The 24,521-nt window shown below is 51.7% G+C and overlaps 10 pseudogenes; all 10 read right to left on the bottom strand.

Annotated features, from left to right (window-relative positions):
• Positions 1-20,371: 20,371 nt before the first annotated feature.
• On the bottom strand, positions 20,372-20,490 carry LOC140302553 (5S ribosomal RNA; annotated as a pseudogene).
• A 269-nt stretch (positions 20,491-20,759) lies between these two features.
• Positions 20,760-20,878, bottom strand: LOC140291001 (5S ribosomal RNA; annotated as a pseudogene).
• Positions 20,879-21,147: 269 nt separating this feature from the next.
• On the bottom strand, positions 21,148-21,266 carry LOC140269372 (5S ribosomal RNA; annotated as a pseudogene).
• Positions 21,267-21,538: 272 nt separating this feature from the next.
• Positions 21,539-21,657, bottom strand: LOC140293095 (5S ribosomal RNA; annotated as a pseudogene).
• A 269-nt stretch (positions 21,658-21,926) lies between these two features.
• On the bottom strand, positions 21,927-22,045 carry LOC140294837 (5S ribosomal RNA; annotated as a pseudogene).
• Positions 22,046-22,702: 657 nt separating this feature from the next.
• On the bottom strand, positions 22,703-22,821 carry LOC140316678 (5S ribosomal RNA; annotated as a pseudogene).
• A 269-nt stretch (positions 22,822-23,090) lies between these two features.
• Positions 23,091-23,209, bottom strand: LOC140296207 (5S ribosomal RNA; annotated as a pseudogene).
• A 269-nt stretch (positions 23,210-23,478) lies between these two features.
• LOC140309458 (5S ribosomal RNA) lies at positions 23,479-23,597 on the bottom strand (annotated as a pseudogene).
• Positions 23,598-23,866: 269 nt separating this feature from the next.
• LOC140289720 (5S ribosomal RNA) lies at positions 23,867-23,985 on the bottom strand (annotated as a pseudogene).
• A 272-nt stretch (positions 23,986-24,257) lies between these two features.
• On the bottom strand, positions 24,258-24,376 carry LOC140294690 (5S ribosomal RNA; annotated as a pseudogene).
• Between the last annotated feature and the right edge of the window lie 145 nt (positions 24,377-24,521).

Below are 24,521 nucleotides of genomic sequence, written 5' to 3'. Positions count from 1 at the left end.
GTTAACTATTTGTTCTCAATGATCCCCATAAAACCATCTGCTACTTGGTTTAAGTCACTAGATTAATGCATCTCCAAATTTCTGTGGAAAAACAAACCACCACGTATTAGTTTAAAAACGCTACAGAAAACCAAGGAAAGTGGTTGATTAGATTTACCTCATTTTCAGCGCTATTCCTTAGCCAATAGGTTACAGTATATATCAAAATGGTTTAAACCTAGCCCAATAGATGAACCACACAGCTTCTGGCCACAAATATGTTTGAACACCTTTAGAATGACTCGAAATCCTAATTTACAGCTCATACAATACAAAATTCTTCATAGAACACACTATACAGGACAAAGGATGTTCAGGATGGGTCTAACACACTCTAACATCTGCTCACATTGCACAGATAACACACCTGATGATTATGCACACGCTTTGTGGTTTTGTGCGCCTGTCCAGAAGTTCTGGTTTGAAGTGTGTACGGACCTATCAACATGGCTAAAGTGTAGCATTCCTGCATGCTGGGTGACTTAGACAACATCAACATGGAAATTAACTCAGCACACATGGTCCTCACAGTGTTATGTATCGCAAAGAAAACTATTCTCATGAACTGGAAAGTGAAGAATAATCTGTGTATTAACCTGTTTAGAAATGTTCTTTTAGATTATATTAGCATGGAAACAATGTCTGCCTCCTTAAAACATCAATTGGCTGAATTTCATTCTCTCTGGTCCCCGCTGATTAACTGTGTGGCTTCGGGCGTCTGGTGGTCTCTCGGGTCGTGGGGACCGGGTTGGTCATTGCTGGGGGGGACTGTGTGTCGGGCTTGGAGGGCAGTTTTGGGGGCTTGCGGGTGGGGCTGTCTTGCTGTGTGGGGCGGGGTCCCTTAGGGGCCTTGGGGTGGTGGCTGCTGGCTCTGTACCGGGTGGCCGGGCCGCTCTGGCGTGGGTGGTAGTGCTGGGCCTGGGCCCTGGTGGCTGGGCGCTGCCTTGCGCCCGGGGGGGCTGGGTTGCCCTGGACATGCCACAGTATGGGTGGGTTAGTGCAGGTCCTGGTGCCAGGCTTGTTGCTCTGGGACCTCCAGGGTGTCCGCAGGTGGTTGTTTTCTTTAGGGTGTTGGGGCCTGGGTGATGGTGGGTCTCAGGCCCGGGCTGCTGCGTCTGGTGTGACCGGGTGGTTTGTTTGTTGTTGTTTGTTTGTTTTTTTGTAGAGGTCCTCCGGGGTGGGATGGGGTTGGTTGAGTGGGGTTGGACGGGGTGGGTACTTTCTGGGGGTACAGTAGCTCCCGGAATATGGTCGCTGCAAGCCCCGAGCCTGGTGGACATCAGGCCCTCTTGATGTCCTGATGTGTTGGGTCCGAGGTAGCGGGGTGCCTATTGCAGCCAGTCCCTGGCTGCCCTCTCTGGGGGAGACTAGCTCTCCCGGTGTATATCCCCATACCCCTCTCCCTTTTGGCTCTTGTACACAGCACACACTCACACATGAAGGGTTTTGGGGGCGTGTGTGTTCTGTGGGGTGTAGTGGATGGGGCCACGTGGGCGGTCCCCTTGGCTGCACTCTGCAGTTCCCCACCCCTGTTTTAATTACACCTTAGACATCACTACTTATCAAACACACACACACACACACATTAGGTCTTGGGGGGTGGTTGCACTGAGTGGCATCTGGTGGACGGGGCTCTTTGGGTATGTAGGCTGCCCAGAGGGCCGCGCTCCCAGTTCTACAAGGTTGGCTGCCCCTCAATTTTAATCGCTCACTATTAGAAAATATTGAAGAGCCAGAAGGGTGAGGGGAGGGGTCTTCTCACACCCCTGCTTCCTGGTTGCTGCTCGGGAAGGAGTGGCCAGGAGGAATGAATTATTCTGCTGGTTCAGGGTCTGTGGTGGCTGGGGGGCTTCTGGCCCCATGGTGTGCCCACTGTGCTAGACCCCAGCGGAGTCAAGGGAGGGATGACGTGTGGATGTGTGGATGTATGGGACGTGAAAGTGTGTGTGGTGATGATTGGGCCTGGGTCTGGGACTTGCTGTCGCCTGGCCTGCCTGTGCTTCTCCCAATGGGGGGGCGGCGTTGCCTCTCCCCACTCCTCGCGACTTCACCCACCTGTGGGCACGTCTTGACTGCCAGGGCTCTTGGCCAGGGGCACTGGGGCAGGCGCTGACCCACTGCGTGGCTGTCTGGGGCGCTTGGCCCTCCCGGGTATTGGGTGGGGCCTCTGCCGGGGGGTTTTGGGGCGCTCGGGCTCCTGGGGCCGGGTCCGGTGCACGGCCCATGTCTGGGCGGCTGGGGCCTGGTGGGGTCGGTGGGCTGTTGCCCCTGGCTCCCGGGCGCCTCTGCCCTATGCTTATGGGGGCTCTGTCCGGGGGCTTCCACTGCTGTCTTCTGGGTGGATGCGTGGTTGTCCCTGTGGTGGGCATCCTGGGTTCTGTGCTCCGTGGGGGCTGCTGGTGGCCTGGGTCTTGTGGGCCTCTCTGCCTGTTTCTGATTGCTTGGGGGGGCTGTGGATTGTGGCCGTGTACACTTATACACTCATAAGTAAGAACGGTTATCATGTAGGTCCTGTGCCATGGGTGTTGCATGTTCTCACACACACACACACAATACACATTCATTAGTCCAGTAGCAGTTGATGTATTACCATGTCGCCTCAGGTCATCTATATGCACAGTTGTGTTGTATGCGATTGCCACTACTTGTGCTTGTTTTTGTTTGTTTGTGTGTTTGTTTTTTCTCTGCTTGTTTGCATGGTCCTCGCAGTGTTATGTATCGCAAAGAAAACTATTCTCATGAACTGGAAAGCGAAAAACAGTCTGTGTATTAAGCAGTTTAGAAATGTTATTTTAGATTATATTAGCATGGAAACAATGTCTGCCTCCTCAAAACATCAATTGGCTGAATTTCATTCTCTCTGGTCCCCGCTGATTAGCTTTATCACATAGTGGTGGTGGTGGGTTGCTGTCCCGTCGCTCTGGGCGGTTGGGTGTGTGCTGGGGGGGGGGCTGTGTGGCTTTGGGTGTCTGGTGGTCTCTCGGGTCGTGGGGACCGGGTTGGTCATTGCTGGGGGGGACTGTGTGTCGGGCTTGGAGGGCAGTTTTGGGGGCTTGCGGGTGGGGCTGTCTTGCTGTGTGGGGCGGGGTCCCTTAGGGGCCTTGGGGTGGTGGCTGCTGGCTCTGTACCGGGTGGCTGGGCCGCTCTGGCGTGGGTGGTGGTGCTGGGCCTGGGCCCTGGTGGCTGGGCGCTGCCTTGCGCCCGGGGGGGCTGGGTTGCCCTGGACATGCCACAGTATGGGTGGGTTGGTGCAGGTCCTGGTGCCAGGCTTGTTGCTCTGGGACCTCCAGGGTATCCGCAGGTGGTTGTTTTCTTTAGGGTGTTGGGGCGTGCGGTGGGGGGGGGGTGCTTTTCCCCTGTTGAGGGGGGGGCCTGGGTGATGGTGGGTCTCAGGCCCGGGCTGCTGCGTCTGGTGTGACCGGGTGGTTTGTTTGTTGTTGTTTGTTTGTTTTTTTGTAGAGGTCCTCCGGGGTGGGATGGTGTTGGGTTGAGTGGGGTTGGACGGGGTGGGTACTTTCTGGGGGTACAGTAGCTCCCGGAATATGGTCGCTGCAAGCCCCGAGCCTGGTGGACATCAGGCCCTCTTGATGTCCTGATGTGTTGGGTCCGAGGTAGCGGGTGCCTATTGCAGCCAGTCCCTGGCTGCCCTCTCTGGGGGAGACTAGCTCTCCCAGTGTATATCCCCATACCCCTCTCCCTTTTGGCTCCTGTACACAGCACACACTCACACATGAAGGGTTTTGGGGGCGTGTGTGTTCTGTGGGGTGTAGTGGATGGGGCCACGTAGGCGGTCCCCTTGGCTGCACTCTGCAGTTCCCCACCCCTGTTTTAATTACACCTTAGACATCACTACTTATCAAACACACACATACACATTAGGTCTTGCGGGGTGGTTGCACTGAGTTGCATCTGGTGGGCGGGGCTCTTTGGGTATGTAGGCTGCCCAGAGGGCCGTGCTCCCAGTTCTACCAGTTCGGGTTTGGGTCACACTTCATCAACTGGATAAGGATATTATATAGCTCCCCAAATGCAAGTGTCAGGACAAATGATCAAACTTCTCCAAGCTTCAGTCTGCAGAGAGGTACAAGACCGGGTTGCCCACTTTCTCCCTCACAATACTTTATATATTTTTGATAGTAGTTTTGGGGTGCAGATGCTTAGAAATTCTGCTACCCTAATCGGGAGTTGTAAGTCTGGTTGGTGGAGGATATATTTCTTTCTTATTATAGACTTAAGTTGTTGATATTCTAGGAATTTATTGCTGCCTATCTCATGTTGTGATATGAGCTCATCAAATGAAATAAAATTTCCATTTTGGATTATATGTTCCAGATGTTTGATTCCTTTGATCTTCCACAGAGTAAAGTTTAGCATTTTTTTGTTTTGCAGGATGTCAGGATTGTTCCAGATGGGTGTAAGCTTACACGGGACAAGTGAAGACTTTGTTATTTTTAGAAATTCCCACCAGGCTGTCAGAGAGGTGCTGATGTTAATGCTTTTAAAACATTTGTGATTTTTTTACGTTTTGACTAATAAGTGGCAGGTCAGAGATTTCCAGATTATCACACAATGCTTGTTCTATATTTATCCATGGTTCATCTATTGGGCTAGGTTTAAACCATTTTGATATATACTGTAACCTATTGGCTAAGGAATAGCGCTGAAAATTAGGTAAATCTAATCCACCACTTTCCTTGGTTTTCTGTAGCGTTTTTAAACTAATACGTGGTGGTTTGTTTTTCCACAGAAATTTGGAGATGCATGAATCTAGTGACTTAAACCAAGTAGCAGGTGGTTTTATGGGGATCATTGAGAACAAATAGTTAACTTTTGGTAGTATCATCATTTTAATGGTTGTAACTCTCCCCATAAGTGATATAGCTAAGAACTTCCAACAAGAGAGATCGTCCTCTACTGTCTTTAATAATTGCACATAATTTAGCTTTGTTAGCTCTGAGAGCCTGGAGGAAATGTTTATGCCTAAATATCTAATATTTCCTGACTGTAAAGTGATCGCATGTATATTCTGGACCCTACAGTTAATGGGCAGAACTGTGGTCTTAGACCAATTGATAGAGTAGTCAGAAAGTGCTGAGAATTTATTTATGAGTGTGATCGTGTGAGTGAGAGACGTCTGTGAGTTGTGGAGGAAAAGTAATACATCATCAGCATAAAGACTTATTTTATGCTCAATTATTTTGGGGTTGGATGCCTTTAATATTTCTATCTTGTCTGTTAGCAGCTGCTAAAGGTTCGATGAAAATAGCAAAAAGTGATGGAGAAAGTGGGCAACCCTGTCTTGTACCTCTCTGCAGACTGAAGCTTGGAGAAGTTTGATCATTTGTCCTGACACTTGCATTTGAGGAGCTATATAATATCCTTATCCAGTTGATGAAGTGTGACCCAAACCCGAATTTTTTTAATGCTGCGAATAAAAATTTCCAGTTCACTCGATCAAATGCTTTTTCTGCATCTAGAGAGACTATTGTGGTTTCCAGGTTGTCGATGGTAGAATCGTCTATGAGATTAATTAGCCTGTGAGTGTTAGTGGATGAGTGTCTACCCTTTATGAAACCTGTCTAGTCAGGATGTATTATAAGTGCAGTTATTTTTTCTATTCTTTTGGCGAGGGCTTTACAAATTATTTTGAGGTCTGCATTTATTAGAGTTATTGGGCGGTAGCTGGATGGAAGTATGGGGTCTTTTCCTAGTTTCTGTAGCAGGATAATGTTAGCAGAGTTCATGTGTGGGGATAATCTGCCATTCTGCTTAACTTGTAATACCATTTTGTGAAATGCAGGTGCCAAAACAGTCCAAAATTCTTTGTAGAACTCTGCTGGAAAACCATCTGGTGGCCACCCGGGGCTTTGTTACTAGGCATATGTTGAAGGGCTTCATGGAGTATGGGTGGGTTGGTGCAGGTCCTGGTGCCAGGCTTGTTGCTCTGGGACCTCCAGGGTGTCCGCAGGTGGTTGTTTTCTTTAGGGTGTTGGGGCGTGCGGTGGGGGGGGTGCTTTTCCCCTGTTGAGGGGGGGGCCTGGGTGATGGTGGGTCTCAGGCCCGGGCTGCTGCGTCTGGTGTGACCGGGTGGTTTGTTTGTTGTTGTTTGTTTGTTTTTTTGTAGAGGTCCTCCGGGCTGGGATGGGGTTGGGTTGAGTGGGGTTGGACGGGGTGGGTACTTTCTGGGGGTACAGTAGCTCCCGGAATATGGTCGCTGCAAGCCCCGAGCCTGGTGGACATCAGGCCCTCTTGATGTCTTGATGTGTTGGGTCCGAGGTAGCGGGTGCCTATTGCAGCCAGTCCCTGGCTGCCCTCTCCGGGGGAGAGTAGCTCTCCCGGTGTATATCCCCATACCCTCTCCCTTTTGGCTCCTGTACACAGCACACACTCACACATGAAGGGTTTTGGGGGGCGTGTGTGTTCTGTGGGGTGTAGTGGATGGGGCCACGTAGGTGGTCCCCTTGGCTGCACTCTGCAGTTCCCCGCCCCTGTTTTAATTACACCTTAGACATCACTACTTATCAAACACACACACACACACACACACATTAGGTCTTGGGGGGTGGTTGCACTGAGTGGCATCTGGTGGACGGGGCTCTTTGGGTATGTAGGCTGCCCAGAGGGCCGCCCTCCCAGTTCTACAAGGTTGGCTGCCCCTCAATTTTAATCGCTCACTATTAGAAAATATTGAAGAGCCAGAAGGGTGAGGGGAGGGGTCTTCTCACACCCCTGCTTCCTGGTTGCTGCTCGGGAAGGAGTGGCCAGGAGGAATTAATTATTCTGCTGGTTCAGGGTCTGTGGTGGCTGGGGGGCTGCTGGCCCCATGGTGTGCCCACTGTGCTAGACCCCAGCGGAGTCAAGGGAGGGATGACGTGTGGATGTGTGGATGTATGGGACGTGAAACTGTGTGTGGTGATGATTGGGCCTGGGTCTGGGACCTGCTGTCGCCTGGCCTGCCTGTGCTTCTCCCAATGGGGGGGCGGCGTTGCCTCTCCCCACTCCTCGCGACTTCACCCACCTGTGGGCACGTCTTGACTGCCAGGGCTCTTGGCCAGGGGCACTGGGGCAGGCGCTGACCCACTGCGTGGCTGTCTGGGGCGCTTGGCCCTCCCGGGTATTGGGTGGGGCCTCTGCCGGGGGGTTTTGGGGCGCTCGGGCTCCTGGGGCCGGGTCCGGTGCACGGCCCATGTCTGGGCGGCTGGGGCCTGGTGGGGTCGGTGGGCTGTTGCCCCTGGCTCCCGGGCGCCTCTGCCCTATGCTTATGGGGGCTCTGTCCGGGGGCTTCCACTGCTGTCTTCTGGGTGGATGCGTGGTTGTCCCTGCGGTGGGCATCCTGGGTTCTGTGCTCCGTGGGGGCTGCTGGTGGCCTGGGTCTTGTGGGCCTCTCTGCCTGTTTCTGATTGCTTGGGGGGGCTGTGGATTGTGGCCGTGTACACTTATACACTCATAAGTAAGAACGGTTATCATGTAGGTCCTGTGCCATGGGTGTTGCATGTTCTCACACACACACACACAATACACATTCATTAGTCCAGTAGCAGTTGATGTATTACCATGTCGCCTCAGGTCATCTATATGCACAGTTGTGTTGTATGCGATTGCCACTACTTGTGCTTGTTTTTGTTTGTTTGTGTGTTTGTTTTTTCTCTGCTTGTTTGCATGGTCCTCGCAGTGTTATGTATCGCAAAGAAAACTATTCTCATGAACTGGAAAGCGAAAAACAGTCTGTGTATTAAGCAGTTTAGAAATGTTATTTTAGATTATATTAGCATGGAAACAATGTCTGCCTCCTCAAAACATCAATTGGCTGAATTTCATTCTCTCTGGTCCCCGCTGATTAGCTTTATCACATAGTGGTGGTGGTGGGTTGCTGTCCCGTCGCTCTGGGCGGTTGGGTGTGTGCTGGGGGGGGGGCTGTGTGGCTTTGGGTGTCTGGTGGTCTCTCGGGTCGTGGGGACCGGGTTGGTCATTGCTGGGGGGGACTGTGTGTCGGGCTTGGAGGGCAGTTTTGGGGGCTTGCGGGTGGGGCTGTCTCGCTGTGTGGGGCGGGGTCCCTTAGGGGCCTTGGGGTGGTGGCTGCTGGCTCTGTACCGGGTGGCTGGGCCGCTCTGGCGTGGGTGGTGGTGCTGGGCCTGGGCCCTGGTGGCTGGGCGCTGCCTTGCGCCCGGGGGGGCTGGGTTGCCCTGGACATGCCACAGTATGGGTGGGTTGGTGCAGGTCCTGGTGCCAGGCTTGTTGCTCTGGGACCTCCAGGGTATCCGCAGGTGGTTGTTTTCTTTAGGGTGTTGGGGCGTGCGGTGGGGGGGGGGTGCTTTTCCCCTGTTGAGGGGGGGGCCTGGGTGATGGTGGGTCTCAGGCCCGGGCTGCTGCGTCTGGTGTGACCGGGTGGTTTGTTTGTTGTTGTTTGTTTGTTTTTTTGTAGAGGTCCTCCGGGGTGGGATGGTGTTGGGTTGAGTGGGGTTGGACGGGGTGGGTACTTTCTGGGGGTACAGTAGCTCCCGGAATATGGTCGCTGCAAGCCCCGAGCCTGGTGGACATCAGGCCCTCTTGATGTCCTGATGTGTTGGGTCCGAGGTAGCGGGTGCCTATTGCAGCCAGTCCCTGGCTGCCCTCTCTGGGGGAGACTAGCTCTCCCAGTGTATATCCCCATACCCCTCTCCCTTTTGGCTCCTGTACACAGCACACACTCACACATGAAGGGTTTTGGGGGCGTGTGTGTTCTGTGGGGTGTAGTGGATGGGGCCACGTAGGCGGTCCCCTTGGCTGCACTCTGCAGTTCCCCACCCCTGTTTTAATTACACCTTAGACATCACTACTTATCAAACACACACATACACATTAGGTCTTGCGGGGTGGTTGCACTGAGTTGCATCTGGTGGGCGGGGCTCTTTGGGTATGTAGGCTGCCCAGAGGGCCGTGCTCCCAGTTCTACCAGTTCGGGTTTGGGTCACACTTCATCAACTGGATAAGGATATTATATAGCTCCCCAAATGCAAGTGTCAGGACAAATGATCAAACTTCTCCAAGCTTCAGTCTGCAGAGAGGTACAAGACCGGGTTGCCCACTTTCTCCCTCACAATACTTTATATATTTTTGATAGTAGTTTTGGGGTGCAGATGCTTAGAAATTCTGCTACCCTAATCGGGAGTTGTAAGTCTGGTTGGTGGAGGATATATTTCTTTCTTATTATAGACTTAAGTTGTTGATATTCTAGGAATTTATTGCTGCCTATCTCATGTTGTGATATGAGCTCATCAAATGAAATAAAATTTCCATTTTGGATTATATGTTCCAGATGTTTGATTCCTTTGATCTTCCACAGAGTAAAGTTTAGCATTTTTTTGTTTTGCAGGATGTCAGGATTGTTCCAGATGGGTGTAAGCTTACACGGGACAAGTGAAGACTTTGTTATTTTTAGAAATTCCCACCAGGCTGTCAGAGAGGTGCTGATGTTAATGCTTTTAAAACATTTGTGATTTTTTTACGTTTTGACTAATAAGTGGCAGGTCAGAGATTTCCAGATTATCACACAATGCTTGTTCTATATTTATCCATGGTTCATCTATTGGGCTAGGTTTAAACCATTTTGATATATACTGTAACCTATTGGCTAAGGAATAGCGCTGAAAATTAGGTAAATCTAATCCACCACTTTCCTTGGTTTTCTGTAGCGTTTTTAAACTAATACGTGGTGGTTTGTTTTTCCACAGAAATTTGGAGATGCATGAATCTAGTGACTTAAACCAAGTAGCAGGTGGTTTTATGGGGATCATTGAGAACAAATAGTTAACTTTTGGTAGTATCATCATTTTAATGGTTGTAACTCTCCCCATAAGTGATATAGCTAAGAACTTCCAACAAGAGAGATCGTCCTCTACTGTCTTTAATAATTGCACATAATTTAGCTTTGTTAGCTCTGAGAGCCTGGAGGAAATGTTTATGCCTAAATATCTAATATTTCCTGACTGTAAAGTGATCGCATGTATATTCTGGACCCTACAGTTAATGGGCAGAACTGTGGTCTTAGACCAATTGATAGAGTAGTCAGAAAGTGCTGAGAATTTATTTATGAGTGTGATCGTGTGAGTGAGAGACGTCTGTGAGTTGTGGAGGAAAAGTAATACATCATCAGCATAAAGACTTATTTTATGCTCAATTATTTTGGGGTTGGATGCCTTTAATATTTCTATCTTGTCTGTTAGCAGCTGCTAAAGGTTCGATGAAAATAGCAAAAAGTGATGGAGAAAGTGGGCAACCCTGTCTTGTACCTCTCTGCAGACTGAAGCTTGGAGAAGTTTGATCATTTGTCCTGACACTTGCATTTGAGGAGCTATATAATATCCTTATCCAGTTGATGAAGTGTGACCCAAACCCGAATTTTTTTAATGCTGCGAATAAAAATTTCCAGTTCACTCGATCAAATGCTTTTTCTGCATCTAGAGAGACTATTGTGGTTTCCAGGTTGTCGATGGTAGAATCGTCTATGAGATTAATTAGCCTGTGAGTGTTAGTGGATGAGTGTCTACCCTTTATGAAACCTGTCTAGTCAGGATGTATTATAAGTGCAGTTATTTTTTCTATTCTTTTGGCGAGGGCTTTACAAATTATTTTGAGGTCTGCATTTATTAGAGTTATTGGGCGGTAGCTGGATGGAAGTATGGGGTCTTTTCCTAGTTTCTGTAGCAGGATAATATTAGCAGAGTTCATGTGTGGGGATAATCTGCCATTCTGCTTAACTTGTAATACCATTTTGTGAAATGCAGGTGCCAAAACAGTCCAAAATTCTTTGTAGAACTCTGCTGGAAAACCATCTGGTGGCCACCCGGGGCTTTGTTACTAGGCATATGTTGAAGGGCTTCATGGAGTATGGGTGGGTTGGTGCAGGTCCTGGTGCCAGGCTTGTTGCTCTGGGACCTCCAGGGTGTCCGCAGGTGGTTGTTTTCTTTAGGGTGTTGGGGCGTGCGGTGGGGGGGGTGCTTTTCCCCTGTTGAGGGGGGGGCCTGGGTGATGGTGGGTCTCAGGCCCGGGCTGCTGCGTCTGGTGTGACCGGGTGGTTTGTTTGTTGTTGTTTGTTTGTTTTTTTGTAGAGGTCCTCCGGGCTGGGATGGGGTTGGGTTGAGTGGGGTTGGACGGGGTGGGTACTTTCTGGGGGTACAGTAGCTCCCGGAATATGGTCGCTGCAAGCCCCGAGCCTGGTGGACATCAGGCCCTCTTGATGTCTTGATGTGTTGGGTCCGAGGTAGCGGGTGCCTATTGCAGCCAGTCCCTGGCTGCCCTCTCCGGGGGAGAGTAGCTCTCCCGGTGTATATCCCCATACCCTCTCCCTTTTGGCTCCTGTACACAGCACACACTCACACATGAAGGGTTTTGGGGGGCGTGTGTGTTCTGTGGGGTGTAGTGGATGGGGCCACGTAGGTGGTCCCCTTGGCTGCACTCTGCAGTTCCCCGCCCCTGTTTTAATTACACCTTAGACATCACTACTTATCAAACACACACACACACACACACACATTAGGTCTTGGGGGGTGGTTGCACTGAGTGGCATCTGGTGGACGGGGCTCTTTGGGTATGTAGGCTGCCCAGAGGGCCGCCCTCCCAGTTCTACAAGGTTGGCTGCCCCTCAATTTTAATCGCTCACTATTAGAAAATATTGAAGAGCCAGAAGGGTGAGGGGAGGGGTCTTCTCACACCCCTGCTTCCTGGTTGCTGCTTGGGAAGGAGTGGCCAGGAGGAATTAATTATTCTGCTGGTTCAGGGTCTGTGGTGGCTGGGGGGCTGCTGGCCCCATGGTGTGCCCACTGTGCTAGACCCCAGCGGAGTCAAGGGAGGGATGACGTGTGGATGTGTGGATGTATGGGACGTGAAACTGTGTGTGGTGATGATTGGGCCTGGGTCTGGGACCTGCTGTCGCCTGGCCTGCCTGTGCTTCTCCCAATGGGGGGGCGGCGTTGCCTCTCCCCACTCCTCGCGACTTCACCCACCTGTGGGCACGTCTTGACTGCCAGGGCTCTTGGCCAGGGGCACTGGGGCAGGCGCTGACCCACTGCGTGGCTGTCTGGGGCGCTTGGCCCTCCCGGGTATTGGGTGGGGCCTCTGCCGGGGGGTTTTGGGGCGCTCGGGCTCCTGGGGCCGGGTCCGGTGCACGGCCCATGTCTGGGCGGCTGGGGCCTGGTGGGGTCGGTGGGCTGTTGCCCCTGGCTCCCGGGCGCCTCTGCCCTATGCTTATGGGGGCTCTGTCCGGGGGCTTCCACTGCTGTCTTCTGGGTGGATGCGTGGTTGTCCCTGCGGTGGGCATCCTGGGTTCTGTGCTCCGTGGGGGCTGCTGGTGGCCTGGGTCTTGTGGGCCTCTCTGCCTGTTTCTGATTGCTTGGGGGGGCTGTGGATTGTGGCCGTGTACACTTATACACTCATAAGTAAGAACGGTTATCATGTAGGTCCTGTGCCATGGGTGTTGCATGTTCTCACACACACACACACACACACACAATACACATTCATTAGTCCAGTAGCAGTTGATGTATTACCATGTCGCCTCAGGTCATCTATATGCACAGTTGTGTTGTATGCGATTGCCACTACTTGTGCTTGTTTTTGTTTGTTTGTGTGTTTGTTTTTTCTCTGCTTGTTTGCATGGTCCTCGCAGTGTTATGTATCGCAAAGAAAACTATTCTCATGACCTGGAAAGCGAAAAACAGTCTGTGTATTAAGCAGTTTAGAAATGTTGTTTTAGATTATATTAGCATGGAAACAATGTCTGCCTCCTCAAAACATCAATTGGCTGAATTTCATTCTCTCTGGTCCCCGCTGATTAGCTTTATCACATAGTGGTGGTGGTGGGTTGCTGTCCCGTCGCTCTGGGCGGTTGGGTGTGTGCTGGGGGGGGGGCTGTGTGGCTTTGGGCGTCTGGTGGTCTCTCGGGTCGTGGGGACCGGGTTGGTCATTGCTGGGGGGGACTGTGTGTCGGGCTTGGAGGGCAGTTTTTGGGGCTTGCGGGTGGGGCTGTCTTGCTGTGTGGGGCGGGGTCCCTTAGGGGCCTTGGGGTGGTGGCTGCTGGCTCTGTACCGGGTGGCCGGGCATTTCTGGCGTGGGTGGTAGTGCTGGGCCTGGGCCCTGGTGGCTGGGCGCTGCCTTGCGCCCGGGGGGGCTGGGTTGCCCTGGACATGCCACAGTATGGGTGGGTTAGTGCAGGTCCTGGTGCCAGGCTTGTTGCTCTGGGACCTCCAGGGTGTCCGCAGGTGGTTGTTTCCTTTAGGGTGTTGGGGCGTGCGGTGGGGGGGTTGCTTTTCCCCTGATGGGGGGGGGCCAGGGTGATGGTGGGTCTCAGGCCCGGGCTGCTGCGTCTGGTGTGACCGGGTGGTTTGTTTGTTGTTGTTTGTGTGTTTATTTGTAGAGGTCCTCCGGGGTGGGGTGGGGTTGGGTTGAGTGGGGTGGGGCGGGATGGGTACCTTCTGGGGGTACAGTAGCTCCCGGAATATGGTCGCTGCAGGCCCCGAGCCTGGTGGACATCAGGCCCTCCTGCCCTGTGCTGGGTCCCAGGTAGCGGGGGTGCCTATTGCTGCCAGTCCCTGGCTGCCCTCTCCGGGGGAGAGTAGCTCTCCCGGTGTATATCCCCATACCCTCTCCCTTTTGGCTCCTGTACACAGCACACACTCACACATGAAGGGTTTTGGGGGGCGTGTGTGTTCTGTGGGGTGTAGTGGATGGGGCCACGTAGGTGGTCCCCTTGGCTGCACTCTGCAGTTCCCCGCCCCTGTTTTAATTACACCTTAGACATCACTACTTATCAAACACACACACACACACACACACATTAGGTCTTGGGGGGTGGTTGCACTGAGTGGCATCTGGTGGACGGGGCTCTTTGGGTATGTAGGCTGCCCAGAGGGCCGCCCTCCCAGTTCTACAAGGTTGGCTGCCCCTCAATTTTAATCGCTCACTATTAGAAAATATTGAAGAGCCAGAAGGGTGAGGGGAGGGGTCTTCTCACACCCCTGCTTCCTGGTTGCTGCTCGGGAAGGAGTGGCCAGGAGGAATTAATTATTCTGCTGGTTCAGGGTCTGTGGTGGCTGGGGGGCTGCTGGCCCCATGGTGTGCCCACTGTGCTAGACCCCAGCGGAGTCAAGGGAGGGATGACGTGTGGATGTGTGGATGTATGGGACGTGAAACTGTGTGTGGTGATGATTGGGCCTGGGTCTGGGACCTGCTGTCGCCTGGCCTGCCTGTGCTTCTCCCAATGGGGGGGCGGCGTTGCCTCTCCCCACTCCTCGCGACTTCACCCACCTGTGGGCACGTCTTGACTGCCAGGGCTCTTGGCCAGGGGCACTGGGGCAGGCGCTGACCCACTGCGTGGCTGTCTGGGGCGCTTGGCCCTCCCGGGTATTGGGTGGGGCCTCTGCCGGGGGGTTTTGGGGCGCTCGGGCTCCTGGGGCCGGGTCCGGTGCACGGCCCATGTCTGGGCGGCTGGGGCCTGGTGGGGTCGGTGGGCTGTTGCCCCTGGCTCCCGGGCGCCTCTGCCCTATGCTTATGGGGGCTCTGTCCGGGGGCTTCCACTGCTGTCTTCTGGGTGGATGCGTGGTTGTCCCTGCGGTGGGCATCCTGGGTTCTGTGCTCCGTGGGGGCTGCTGGTGGCCTGGGTCTTGTGGGCCTCTCTGCCTGTTTCTGATTGCTTGGGGGGGCTGTGGATTGTGGCCGTGTACACTTATACACTCATAAGTAAGAACGGTTATCATGTAGGTCCTGTGCCATGGGTGTTGCATGTTCTCACACACACACACACACACACACACACACACACACACACACACACACACACACACAATACACATTCATTAGTCCAGTAGCAGTTGATGTATTACCATGTCGCCTCAGGTCATCTATATGCACAGTTGTGTTGTATGCGATTGCCACTACTTGTGCTTGTTTTTGTTTGTTTGTGTGTTTGTTTTTTCTCTGCTTGTTTGCATGGTCCTCGCAGTGTTATGTATCGCAAAGAAAACTATTCTCATGAACTGGAAAGCGAAAAACAGTCTGTGTATTAAGCAGTTTAGAAATGTTATTTTAGATTATATTAGCATGGAAACAATGTCTGCCTCCTCAAAACATCAATTGGCTGAATTTCATTCTCTCTGGTCCCCGCTGATTAGCTTTATCACATAGTGGTGGTGGTGGGTTGCTGTCCCGTCGCTCTGGGCGGTTGGGTGTGTGCTGGGGGGGGGCTGTGTGGCTTTGGGCGTCTGGTGGTCTCTCGGGTCGTGGGGACCGGGTTGGTCATTGCTGGGGGGGACTGTGTGTCGGGCTTGGAGGGCAGTTTTGGGGGCTTGCGGGTGGGGCTGTCTTGCTGTGTGGGGCGGGGTCCCTTAGGGGCCTTGGGGTGGTGGCTGCTGGCTCTGTACCGGGTGGCTGGGCCGCTCTGGCGTGGGTGGTGGTGCTGGGCCTGGGCCCTGGTGGCTGGGCGCTGCCTTGCGCCCGGGGGGGCTGGGTTGCCCTGGACATGCCACAGTATGGGTGGGTTAGTGCAGGTCCTGGTGCCAGGCTTGTTGCTCTGGGACCTCCAGGGTGTCCGCAGGTGGTTGTTTTCTTTAGGGTGTTGGGGCGTGCGGTGGGGGGGTTGCTTTTCCCCTGATGGGGGGGGGCCAGGGTGATGGTGGGTCTCAGGCCCGGGCTGCTGCGTCTGGTGTGACCGGGTGGTTTGTTTGTTGTTGTTTGTGTGTTTGTTTGTAGAGGTCCTCCGGGGTGGGGTGGGGTTGGGTTGAGTGGGGTGGGGCGGGGTGGGTACCTTCTGGGGGTACAGTAGCTCCCGGAATATGGTCGCTGCAGGCCCCGAGCCTGGTGGACATCAGGCCCTCCTGCCCTGTGCTTGGTCCCAGGTAGCGGGGGTGCCTATTGCTGCCAGTCCCTGGCTGCCCTCTCCGGGGGAGAGTAGCTCTCCCGGTGTATATCCCCATACCCTCTCCCTTTTGGCTCCTGTACACAGCACACACTCACACATGAAGGGTTTTGGGGGGCGTGTGTGTTCTGTGGGGTGTAGTGGATGGGGCCACGTAGGTGGTCCCCTTGGCTGCACTCTGCAGTTCCCCGCCCCTGTTTTAATTACACCTTAGACATCACTACTTATCAAACACACACACACACACACATTACGTCTTGGGGGGTGGTTGCACTGAGTGGCATCTGGTGGACGGGGCTCTTTGGGTATGTAGGCTGCCCAGAGGGCCACCCTCCCAGTTCTACAAGGTTGGCTGCCCCTCAATTTTAATCGCTCACTATTAGAAAATATTGAAGAGCCAGAAGGGTGAGGGGAGGGGTCTTCTCACACCCCTGCTTCCTGGTTGCTGCTCGGGAAGGAGTGGCCAGGAGGAATTAATTATTCTGCTGGTTCAGGGTCTGTGGTGGCTGGGGGGCTGCTGGCCCCATGGTGTGCCCACTGTGCTAGACCCCAGCGGAGTCAAGGGAGGGATGACGTGTGGATGTATGGGACGTGAAAGTGTGTGTGGTGATGATTGGGCCTGGGTCTGGGACTTGCTGTCGCCTGGCCTGCCTGTGCTTCTCCCAATGGGGGGGCGGCGTTGCCTCTCCCCACTCCTCGCGACTTCACCCACCTGTGGGCACGTCCTGACTGCCAGGGCTCTTGGCCAGGGGCACTGGGGCAGGCGCTGACCCACTGCGTGGCTGTCTGGGGCGCTTGGCCCTCCCGGGTATTGGGTGGGGCCTCTGCCGGGGGGTTTTGGGGCGCTCGGGCTCCTGGGGCCGGGTCCGGTGCACGGCCCATGTCTGGGCGGCTGGGGCCTGGTGGGGTCGGTGGGCTGTTGCCCCTGGCTCCCGGGCGCCTCTGCCCTATGCTTATGGGGGCTCTGTCCGGGGGCTTCCACTGCTGTCTTCTGGGTGGATGCGTGGTTGTCCCTGCGGTGGGCATCCTGGGTTCTGTGCTCCGTGGGGGCTGCTGGTGGCCTGGGTCTTGTGGGCCTCTCTGCCTGTTTCTGATTGCTTGGGGGGGCTGTGGATTGTGGCCGTGTACACTTATACACTCATAAGTAAGAACGGTTATCATGTAGGTCCTGTGCCATGGGTGTTGCATGTTCTCACACACACACACACACACACACAATACACATTCATTAGTCCAGTAGCAGTTGATGTATTACCATGTCACCTCAGGTCATCTATATGCACAGTTGTGTTGTATGCGATTGCCACTACTTGTGCTTGTTTTTGTTTGTTTGTGTGTTTGTTTTTTCTCTGCTTGTTTGCATGGTCCTCGCAGTGTTATGTATCGCAAAGAAAACTATTCTCATGAACTGGAAAGCGAAAAACAGTCTGTGTATTAAGCAGTTTAGAAATGTTGTTTTAGATTATATTAGCATGGAAACAATGTCTGCCTCCTCAAAACATCAATTGGCTGAATTTCATTCTCTCTGGTCCCCGCTGATTAGCTTTATCACATAGTGGTGGTGGTGGGTTGCTGTCCCGTCGCTCTGGGCGGTTGGGTGTGTGCTGGGGGGGGGCTGTGTGGCTTTGGGCGTCTGGTGGTCTCTCGGGTCGTGGGGACCGGGTTGGTCATTGCTGGGGGGGACTGTGTGTCGGGCTTGGAGGGCAGTTTTGGGGTTTGCGGGTGGGGCTGTCTTGCTGTGTGGGGCGGGGTCCCTTAGGGGCCTTGGGGTGGTGGCTGCTGGCTCTGTACCGGGTGGCTGGGCCGCTCTGGCATGGGTGGTGGTGCTGGGCCTGGGCCCTGGTGGCTGGGCGCTGCCTTGCGCCCGGGGGGGCTGGGTTGCCCTGGACATGCCACAGTATGGGTGGGTTGGTGCAGGTCCTGGTGCCAGGCTTGTTGCTCTGGGACCTCCAGGGTATCCGCAGGTGGTTGTTTTCTTTAGGGTGTTGGGGCGTGCGGTGGGGGGGGGGTGCTTTTCCCCTGTTGAGGGGGGGGCCTGGGTGATGGTGGGTCTCAGGCCCGGGCTGCTGCGTCTGGTGTGACCGGGTGGTTTGTTTGTTGTTGTTTGTTTGTTTTTTTGTAGAGGTCCTCCGGGGTGGGATGGGGTTGGTTGAGTGGGGTTGGACGGGGTGGGTACTTTCTGGGGGTACAGTAGCTCCCGGAATATGGTCGCTGCAAGCCCCGAGCCTGGTGGACATCAGGCCCTCTTGATGTCCTGATGTGTTGGGTCCGAGGTAGCGGGTGCCTATTGCAGCCAGTCCCTGGCTGCCCTCTCTGGGGGAGACTAGCTCTCCCGGTGTATATCCCCATACCCCTCTCCCTTTTGGCTCCTGTACACAGCACACACTCACACATGAAGGGTTTTGGGGGCGTGTGTGTTCTGTGGGGTGTAGTGGATGGGGCCACGTAGGCGGTCCCCTTGGCTGCACTCTGCAGTTCCCCACCCCTTTTTTAATTACACCTTAGACATCACTACTTATCAAACACACACATACACACTAGGTGGTTGCACTGAGTGGCATCTGGTGGGCGGGGCTCTTTGGGTATGTAGGCTGCCCAGAGGGCCGTGCTCCCAGTTCTACCAGTTCGGGTTTGGGTCACACTTCATCAACTGGATAAGGATATTATATAGCTCCCCAAATGCAAGTGTCAGGACAAATGATCAAACTTCTCCAAGCTTCAGTCTGCAGAGAGGTACAAGACCGGGTTGCCCACTTTCTCCCTCACAATACTTTATATATTTTTGATAGTAGTTTTGGGGTGCAGATGCTTAGAAATTCTGCTACCCTAATCGGGAGTTGTAAGTCTGGTTGGTGGAGGATATATTTCTTTCTTATTATAGACTTAAGTTGTTGATATTCTAGGAATTTATTGCTGCCTATCTCATGTTGTGATATGAGCTCATCAAATGAAATAAAATTTCCATTTTGGATTATATGTTCCAGATGTTTGATTCCTTTGATCTTCCACAGAGTAAAGTTTAGCATTTTTTTGTTTTGCAGGATGTCAGGATTGTTCCAGATGGGTGTAAGCTTACACGGGACAAGTGAAGACTTTGTTATTTTTAGAAATTCCCACCAGGCTGTCAGAGAGGTGCTGATGTTAATGCTTTTAAAACATTTGTGATTTTTTTACGTTTTGACTAATAAGTGGCAGGTCAGAGATTTCCAGATTATCACACAATGCTTGTTCTATATTTATCCATGGTTCATCTATTGGGCTAGGTTTAAACCATTTTGATATATACTGTAACCTATTGGCTTACAACTCCCGATTAGAGTAGCAGAATTTCTAAGCATCTGCATCCCAAAACTACTATCAAAAATACATAAATTATTGTCTAAGATAGATGACACAATGTCTTTACCATCCTAAAAATGGGAGGCAGATTTATCCATCAGTTCTAGTCATAGCTTCTGGCCACAAATATGTTTGAACACCTTCAGAATGACTCGAAATCCTAATTTACAGCTCATACAATACAAAATTCTTCATAGAACACACTATACAGGACAAAGGATGTTAAGGATGGGTCTAACACGCTCAAACATCTGCTCACATTGCACAGATAACACACCTGATGATTATGCACACGCTTTGTGGTTTTGTGCGCCTGTCCAGAAGGTCTGGTTTGAAGTCTGTACGGACCTATCAACATGGCTAAAGTGTAGCATTCCTGCATGCCCCACACTGTGCATACTGGGTGACTTAGACAACATCAACATGGAAATTAACTCAGCACACATGGTCATCACAGTGTTATGTATCGCAAAGAAAACTATTCTCATGAACTGGAAAGCGAAGAACAATCTGTGTATTAACCAGTTTAGAAATGTTCTTTTAGATTACATTAGCATGGAAACAATGTCTGCCTCTTTCAAACATCAATTGGCTGAATTTCATTCTCTCTGGTCCCCGCTGATTAGCTTTATCACATAGTGGTGGTGGTGGGTTGCTGTCCCGTCGCTCTGGGCGGTTGGGTGTGTGCTGGGGGGGGGCTGTGTGGCTTCGGGCGTCTGGTGGTCTCTCGGGTCGTGGGGACTGGGTTGGTGATTGCTGGGGGGGACTGTGTGTCGGGCTTGGAGGGCAGTTTTGGGGGCTTGCAGGTGGGGCTGTCTTGCGGTGTGGGGCGGGGTCCCTTAGGGGACTTGGGGTGGTGGCTGCTAAGTACTGGAATCATACACTTCCTCTATGTAACCAGATAATTGCCGAGAAAGGCTGACTTGTAGTGGGAACATCTTCTTCCCTGATGTGATTATTCTCTGCAGCTGAAACTGAGACTCTCAGATCACTTCGTGTCTGCCAACAAAGAAGCAGCAGCTGCTGAAGATGACCAACTTCCTCATGTGTCACAGGATGATCAGACGTTGCAACAAAAGACATGCAGGTGGTCGAGAGAAGAGACGAAGCTTACAGCACCTGGTATTCCCAAGAGATCTCCCATCCAAGTACTAACCAGGCCCAACACTGCTTGGCTTCCGAGATCAGACGAAGTCAGGCATGTTCAGGGTGGTGTGGCCGTAAGCAACAATGTCTCTGACAAATGTGCATTATATAGGTACTGGAATCATACGGTTCCTCTATGCAACCAGATAATTGCCGAGAAAGGCTGATGTGTAGCGGGCATATCATCTTCTCTGATGTGGTCATTCTCTGCAACTGAAACTGAGACTCTCAGATCACTTCGTGTCTTCCAACAAAGCAGCAGCAGCTGAAGATGACCAACTTCCTCATGTGTCACAGGGTGATCAGACGTTGCAACAAAACACATGCAGGTTGTAGAGAGAAGAGAAAACGCTTACAGCACCTGGTATTCCCAAGCAGTCTCCCATTAAAGTACTAACCAGGACCAACCCTCCTTGGCTTCCGAGATCAGACGAGGTCGGGCATATTCAGGGTGGTGTGGCCGTAAGGAACAATTTCTGTGACAAATGTGCATTATATAGGTACTGGAATCATACACTTCCTCTATGTAACCAGATAATTGCAGAGAAAGGCTGACTTGTTATGGGCACATCTTCTTCCCTGATGTGATTATTCTCTGCAGCTGAAACTGAGACTCTCAGATCACTTGGTGTCTGCCAACAAAGCAGCAGCAGCTGAAGATGACCAACTTCCTCATGTGTCACAGGGTGATCAGGCGTTGCAACAAAAGACATGCAGGTTGTAGAGAGAAGAGAAAACGCTTACAGCACCTGGTATTCCCAAGCAGTCTACCATCCAAGTACTAACCAGGCTCAAACCTGCTTGGCTTCCGAGATCAGACGAGGTCGGGTATATTCAGGGTGGTGTGGCCGTAAGCAACAATAACTGTGACAAATGTGCATTATATAAGTACTGGAATCATACACTTCCTCTATGTAACCAGATAATTTCCGAGAAAGGCTCACTTGTTATGGGCACATCTTCTTCCCTGATGTGATCATTCTCTGCAGCATAAACTGAGACTCTCAGATCACTTCGTGTCTGCCAACAAAGCAGCAGCAGCTGCTGAAGATGACCAACTTCCTCATGTGTCACAGGGTGATCAGACGTTGCAACAAAAGACATGCAGGTGGTAGAGAGAAGAGAAAAAGCTTACCACACCTGGCATTCCCAAGAGGTCTTCCATCCAAGTACTAACCAGGCCCAAACCTCCTTGGCTTCCGAGATCAGACGAGGTCGAGCATGTTCAGGGTGGTGTGGCCGTAAGCAACAATGTCTCTGACAAATGTGCATTATATAGGTACTGGAATCATACGGTTCCTCTATGCAACCAGATAATTTCCGAGAAAGGCTGATGTGTAGTGGGCACATCTTCTTCCCTGACGTGATTATTCTCTGCAGCTGAAACTGAGACTCTCAGATCACTTTGTGTCTACCAACAAAGCAGCAGCAGCTGAAGATGACCAACTTCCTCATGTGTCACAGGGTGATCAGACGTTGCAACAAAAGACATGCAGGTGGTAGAGAGAAGAGAAAAAGCTTACAGCACCTGGTATTCCCAGAGAGTCTATCATCCAAGTACTAACCAGGCCCAAACCTGCTTGGCTTCCGAGATCAGACGTGGTCAGGCATATTCAGGGTGGTGTGGCGGTAAGCAACCATAACTGTGACAAATGTGCATTATAAAGATATTGGAATCATACAGTTCCTCTATGTAACCAGATAATTGCCAAGAAAAGCTGATAAGTAGTGGGAACATCTTCTTCCCTGACGTGATTATTCTCTCGAGCTGAAACTGAGACTCTCAGATCACTTTGTGTCTGCCAACAAAGCAGCAGAAGCTGAAGATGACCAACTTCCTCATGTGTCACAGGGTGATCAGACGTTGCAACAAAAGACATGCAGGTGGTAGAGAGAAGAGAAAAAGCTTACAGCACCTCGTATTCCCAAGAGGTCTTCCATCCAAGTCCAAACCAGAACCAACTGTGCTTGGCTTCCGAGATCAGACGAGGTCGGGCATGTTCAGGGTTGTGTGGCCGTAAGCAACAATGTCTCTGACAAATGTGCATTATATAGGTACTGGAATCATATGGTTCCTCTATGCAACCAGATAATTGCCGAGAAAGGCTGATGTGTAGCGGGCATATCATCTTCTCTGATGTGATCATTCTCTTCAGCTGAAACTGAGACTCTCAGATCACTTCGTGTCTGCCAACAAAGCAGCAGCAGCTGAAGATGACCACCTTCCTCATGTGTCACAGGGTGATCAGACGTTGCAACAAAAGACATGCAGGTGGTAGAGAGAAGAAAAAAAGCTTACAGCACCTGGTATTCCCAAGCGGTCTCCCATCAAAGTACTAACCAGGCCCAACCCTCCTTGGCTTCCGAGATCAGACGAGGTTGGACATATTCAGGGTGGTTTGGCCGTAAGCAACAATCTCTGTGACAAATGCGCATTATATAGGCAATCAAATCATATGGTTCCTCTATGTAACCAGATAATTGCAGAGAAAGGCTGATATGTAGCGGGCATATCTTTTTCCCTGACGTGATAATTCTCTCCAGCTGAAAATGAGACTCTCAGATCACTTCGTGTCTGCCAACAAAGCAGCAGCAGCTGAAGATGACCAACTTCCTCATGTGTCACAGGGTGATCAGACATTGCAACAAAAGACATGCAGGTGGTTGAGAGAAGAGAAAAAGCTTAAAGCACCTGGTATTCCCAAAAGGTCTTCCATCCAAGTACAAACCAGGCCCAACTGTGCTTGGCTTCCGAGATCAGACGAGGGCGGGCATGCTCAGGGTGGTGTGGCCGTAAGCAACAATATCTCTGAAAAATGTGCATTATATAGGTACTGGAATCATACGGTTCCTCTATGCAACCAGATAATTGCAGAGAAAGGCTGATGTGTAGTGGGCACATCTTGTTCCCTGACGTGATCATTCTCTTCAGCTGAAACTGAGACTCTCAGATCACTTCGTGTTTGCCAACAAAGCAGCCGCAGCTGAAGATGACCAAATACCTCATGTGTCACAGGGTGATCAGACGTTGCAACAAAACACATGCAGGTGGTAGAGAGAAGAGAAAAACCTTACAGCACCTGGTATTCCCAAAAGGTCTCCCACCCAAGTACTAACCAGGCCCAACACTGCTTGGCTTCCGAGATCAGACGAGGTCAGGCAAATTCAGGGTGGTGTGGCCGTAAGTAACAATGTCTGTGACAAATGTGCATTATATAGGTACAGGAATCATACGGTTCCTCTATGTAACCAGATAATTGCTGAGAAAGGCTGATGTGTAGTGGGCACATCTTCTTCCCTGACGTGATTATTCTCTGCAGCTGAAACTGAGACTCTCAGATCACTTGGTGTCTGCCAACAAAGCAGCAGCAGCTGAAGATCACCAACTTCCTCATGTGTCACAGGGTGATCAGACGTTGCAACAAAAGACATGCAGGTTGTAGAGAGAAGAGAAAACGCTTACAGCACCTGGTATTCCCAAGCAGTCTACCATCCAAGTACTAACCAGGCTCAAACGTGCTTGGCTTCCGAGATCAGACGAGGTCGGGTATATTCAGGGTGGTGTGGCCGTAAGCAACAATAACTGTGACAAATGTGCATTATATAAGTACTGGAATCATACAGTTCCTCTATGTAACCAGATAATTTCCGAGAAAGGCTCACTTGTTATGGGCATATCTTCTTCCCTGATGTGATCATTCTCTGCAGCTGAAACTGAGACTCTCAGATCACTTCGTGTCTGCCAACAAAGCAGCAGCAGCTGCTGAAGATGACCAACTTCCTCATGTGTCACAGGGTGATCAGACGTTGCAACAAAAGACATGCAGGTGGTAGAGAGAAGAGAAAAAGCTTACCACACCTGGTATTCCCAAGAGGTCTCCTATACAAGTACTAACCAGGCCCAAACCTCCTTGGCTTCCGAGATCAGACGAGGTCGAGCATGTTCAGGGTGGTGTGGCCGTAAGCAACAATGTCTCTGACAAATGTGCATTATATAGGTACTGGAATCATACGGTTCCTCTATGCAACCAGATCATTTCCGAGAAAGGCTGATGTGTAGTGGGCACATCTTCTTCCCTGACGTGATTATTCTCTGCAGCTGAAACTGAGA

The sequence above is a fragment of the Leuresthes tenuis genome, unplaced genomic scaffold, assembly GCF_036924035.1.
Source record: "Leuresthes tenuis unplaced genomic scaffold, fLeuTen1.0.hap1 SCAF_1, whole genome shotgun sequence".
In the NCBI taxonomy this organism is placed as follows: Eukaryota; Metazoa; Chordata; class Actinopteri; order Atheriniformes; family Atherinopsidae; genus Leuresthes; species Leuresthes tenuis.
Note: the sequence above shows the minus strand (reverse complement) of the source record. Positions and strands in the feature narration are given on the sequence as shown.